Raw genomic sequence first — 5,009 nt, 5'->3', positions numbered from 1 at the left:
ACTGTCTTAGAGGAATCTGAGAGCTTCTGTTTGTTTGTGCTGCCTTCCCTAATTTAAAATAAAGCAAGCATAAATCCTATACAAATGAAGGCATCACCGAGTCCTACTAGCACAACATAATAACCATTTCCCTGAAAAGCTATGTATTAATACCACTTAGCATAATAAATATTTAAAATGATACTGCAGTAAAGAATATAAATTCACCTATGTCTTTCCTCTTCTTAGTAGTGACTGTTATTAAACACAGCTTTATAGCTACTATATTTAAATGCAATTAGTTCCATACATTTCCAGCTTAATAAGAAATAATACATATTCATTTCTGCTCATTAACAGTCAGTATATAACTCTTAGCTAATGAACATTCAATTATGTTCTCTGAATACATTGTGGGATAAATTCTCTTTTTGTTGCTCATATCAGTTCACTTCTATTCAGTTGCTGCTAATTAAAATTCTTTTGCCTCATGTAGACAAACCTGGGTTTTTTGGAGTCCCCAGAGACTTTTTTAAGAGTTCTGTTTTATCTTTATGTACAGTCAGCTCCCTAATTAATGCTTTAAATAGAGTAAACTTTACTGAGGCTCCTGGGTTCAGTTCAAAGGAAAAAAACCCCAACTGTTAATTTTATATCTCATTCTCACACAAATCACTGGAGTCTCTCTTTTTTCTTGTAAATCTACTTTTTTCTTTTGTTTTTTTCAAGTGAATTCAATAATCAGGGAAGGTGCCAGTTTGAGAGCACTGGGAGTTGGAGATGCCCCATCATCAGTCTAGAGCTTTCCTTACCCAGAGGAACAGAAGAGAAATTCTTGTCAAGTTGTCTAGTTCTGCAGCTAGCTCAGGTGAGGAAGGAGGATTCTCCAAGGGGACATACCCAATGGACTCCCTGAGATAATACCACCTTTATTTTCGCTCAGCATCAGCAAGAGCCAATGCTATTTTTTCCTAAGTTGTTATCAGAGCTGCCTCAGCAATCTATCTGCCTGTCTAGGACCAAAAATCTAAGCAAGTCCTACCTACTCCACGCAAGCTAAGCATTTCCTCAAGTGCCTCCCTTTGCAGAGGTCATTATCAGGTATGACTTGCTAAATGAAGCTATTAAGTTCTTGCCTCTGATTTATTAGCCTTATGTCCATTAAGCATTGCAAAGAGAAGGGAATTCAGCAGAAGAAGCTTCAGGGAACTTTCAGTGTGAAGTTTTCCTCTTTGCTGCAGCACACTAGGACTCTTTTACCTGCACTTATGGGCTGGCATGATTAACACACTGGGGACAGCAACTTCTCTCTGATAAAAACAGCTAGAAACAACTCTCAAATTGAATGAAGCATTTGAAAACTTACCAAGCAAACACTGTGAATCTTATGTGCATCAATATAAGGGACATAACACAAACATAGAAAGTCTAACATTTAAGGAAGAAGGGACAGAGGCAGAGAAACGAATGTCTGTAAGAGAAAACATCTAGGAATACCCAAGAGAAAGATTAGCTTTAGGGGTGTTTCAATTCTATTTAACATTAAATGGAAACTCCAAGATACATCTATCTCTGCATATGTCTTAGAAGAAAAGAAAAGGTATGTCTGGGTTTGTGTATATATGCATGCCCCATGTGTGCCTGCTTGGATGGGTGCATGCATGCAAGTCAGCACCTCCTCCAGTCCCCAAGTGCCTGAGCACTGTGAAATGAACAGTCCAGAACTGCCTTCCTTGCTTGAAGTCTCACTAAACCTGTGAATTCTACCAAGGGACGTGCAGAGCTGGATTCGCAGGAGACTGAAATGGATTGACAGAACCCTAATGAATTCCACCTTGTGTTCTTACCACAGTGCCATTTACGTAGCATGAGACTGAGGTTGTATGTTGCATGGTCAGGGCATAAAGACCTTTGAGGATACACAGCTTACCAGGATAATGTTGGAAGACTATCCCAGGTGGAGAAAGACAAATTTCATGTGACTTGTATTACACTTTCTGGCTGCCCTGATTGCTGGAGAGAACTGTGTTGTCAGCTGGGCCCAGATGGGCACTTAGGAGGCTGTTAGTAGACATTGTTCCAGGAGGGAGGCACAAACTGAACTGGCATTAGGGGACCATGGCCTAGACAGCAAGCAAGCAAGAAAGCAAGCAAGCCAGAAAGAATGCCAGAAAGCCAGAAAGCAAGCAAGCAAGCAAGAAGTTATTAAATTGACAACAGAAACACACAGCAATCTATTGCTGTCCTCGTACCCATTACTCACAAGTACTTCACATTTAGTACCACAGAAAGAAACTGGAAAATCAGAATAGCACCTTGCACAAAGAAGGTTTTTAGCTAGTCCTTGAGAGAAGTTGTTTTTCTTACAAGCAGTGAACAGATGCTCCCCAACTGCTGTGTGCAGCAGCATTACACGGCCGGGCCAGGAGATGGCAGATTTTTGTCAGACACCAGCAGGGAGCAGGTCAAACCCGAGCAGGTTTTCAATTTCTGTATCAAAAATGCTTTCGTACACATTTTTTATAAAGGTAAAACAACAGCCCTGATCAAAAGAGTTAAACAGATAAATGTTAAAAAGGGCAACTTCTTTTAGACTCTGGTTCAGATTAGGAATTACTGACAGAAGAGTTTAAAAAAATGTTTGCAAATATTTCATATTCTGCAGTATATGCTTTTGCCTACCGCACATTTTATGATAAGAAGGTAAGCTGGAGTATATTTACACAAAAATGAGGAAGAGAGTAAACTGTCCCAAAGGCAGCTACAATAAGACAAATGTCTTAGTCCATTTAAAACTGTATATATACAATTTATATTAAACACTATAAAGCTGTGTCTGTTTATGAGAGAGAAAAAATCCTGTCATACACTATGGAAATGTGTACTGGGTTTTCATGATTCATTTGGATTGTATACAGAAGCTACACCTGCTCCAGAACCACTTTTCTACAGTTTTTAAGCAGAATCAAGGTATAGGGTAAACTCTTGAGGAAAAACATACATTGTCCTAGTGACCTGAAGAACTAAAGCTGTAGCTTCAACCTAGAAAAATAATGAGTAGTAAGCTAACGCTACTATTCCCTTGATGTCCATCTTCAGCACTGTATGAAGCTTTTGGTGAAAGAAAGATTCCAGATACCAGCTTTGCAAAAGCTTGGTGGTGTTTTATGTTAGTGCTCCATTGATCCAGATTCAATTTACCACAGATTCATAGACTAGAAAGGAATTATTATTCAAAAGAGATGCTGACTCCAATTTAGCCAAAGGTTTACATATAGTTGCACCTTCACACATGTTCTGAACATTGAAGCGTTTTTTTCACTGTGCTTGTATTTTGGTACTTGTGATGTTAAGCCTTTTAAATGGTGCTATGGCTAATCAGGCTTAGAAGAGCAAAAAGTTTATAATCAATATTGTTGTTTTTAACAAATGTACAAGTCACCAGAATCATTAATCTACATATGAAAAGCATCATGTCTGCAAAGCCACAGTGTGAGTCATGGGATCAGGCTAGTGACAAAAAAACCCCGGACATTAGTATATAGTGATATAATAATATAATTTGTCAGACACAAATTAATCCTTCCTGCCCACTCAGTTGCACTGGTCAGTTCTCCTAGCAGTAGTATTTCCAGTTTGGGTACCTCAAGAAAGATGTGGATTCACTGGGGAAAAGCCAGAGGAAAGCTTTAAGAATGCTCAGATATGTAGAAACTATGACCAGGGAGAGAAAATCTAGGAACATTAGCATGGTGCAAGCATAAGAGAATCGTAACACTACACAAGTGTGCAAAAACTAGCTGCAGAGAGGAAAGGGAACAGTTCTCACATCCACTGAGGATGGATATCATCTGCAATGAGAGAGATTCTTCTCAGATACAGAAAAAAATCATTCCAAGACTTTACCAAGGAAGTGCTGGAAAGGATCAGCTAGGGAAGTCATGAGGTTTTAAAAAGAGCTTGTAAAATCGTCTGCCAAGAGTGATGGAAGTAGAATTGATCATTCTCCTCTGGAGCTCCCCCCAGCCTTACTTTCTCTTATGATTGTGCTGATCCAGTTTGTTCACAGCTCTGGGCTTTCTCAGAGGACAGTGCTGGTTTCAAGGACTGGCTATCACAAGGAAATCCTGGAAACCAGCCAAGAGAAATCCTACGCTCATCAAGCTTCCATCATAGGCAGGCTTCAGTTAGTCCAAATATATCATTATGACGACTCCTCAAGCACCTGCAGTTGCAAAACACAAATAATAGTTTTATAATAATTAAGTTTTATGAATGCTGATGGTATCTTTGTGGAAGCAGAGACGTCAAAGTGGGAACTGAACTATGTGACATTTATAATTAGTTTCATTGCAGCAACATGAACAGTCCAGCAACCTACAGACAACTGTTGTACCAGGAAGTACCAATATTTTTGTGGAGAAATGGAAAAGCACCATAGCAGAACAAAGTGTTTGAACCAATGTCACGCAAGAGGCCAGTGGCCGGAGCCCAGCACTTGCTGCACAGACAGACTGGCGGCTCAGCCCCACCAGTGGACAGGATTTCTGTGAGAACCCAAAAGCCGGCTTCCTGAATATGGGTCAGGGTGGAACTTCCTCTTGGGTTGAAACCAGCAGCAGCGGCATTTACACCGCCAGGCAGGCCGGCAGAAGGTGCCGGAGAACGGCGTTTTAGAGCTGCTCCTGGAGCATCCCTCAGGGCAGGCGTGCGGGGATCCCACGGGCATCCGGCGCGCAAAGAAAGGCTGCAGCGGATCTGTAAATCTCACAACCAGAATTACTGTACCAGCCTTATGCAGTGGTGAAAATGCACTATTCTCCTAGGAACGACCTCTGCCGTGTGCCATGACTGCGCTTGCCCCTCTCCCCCCTCAGATAACTGGGAGCCCGCATTGCTCCCCAGTGCTTATGAACATCGCCCTGCGATCGCACCCAGCGAGCGCGGCTCAGCTGCGCTGTCTGCAGCGCACACAGCCCTGGCCAGCGCGGGGCAGGGCAAGGGCAGGGCTGCGGGGACAGGGACCCCAG

Source organism: Corvus brachyrhynchos, unplaced genomic scaffold (assembly GCF_000691975.1).
Source record: "Corvus brachyrhynchos isolate BGI_N302 unplaced genomic scaffold, ASM69197v1 scaffold26, whole genome shotgun sequence".
Taxonomy (NCBI): Eukaryota; Metazoa; Chordata; class Aves; order Passeriformes; family Corvidae; genus Corvus; species Corvus brachyrhynchos.
This window is presented reverse-complemented; position numbering follows the sequence as displayed.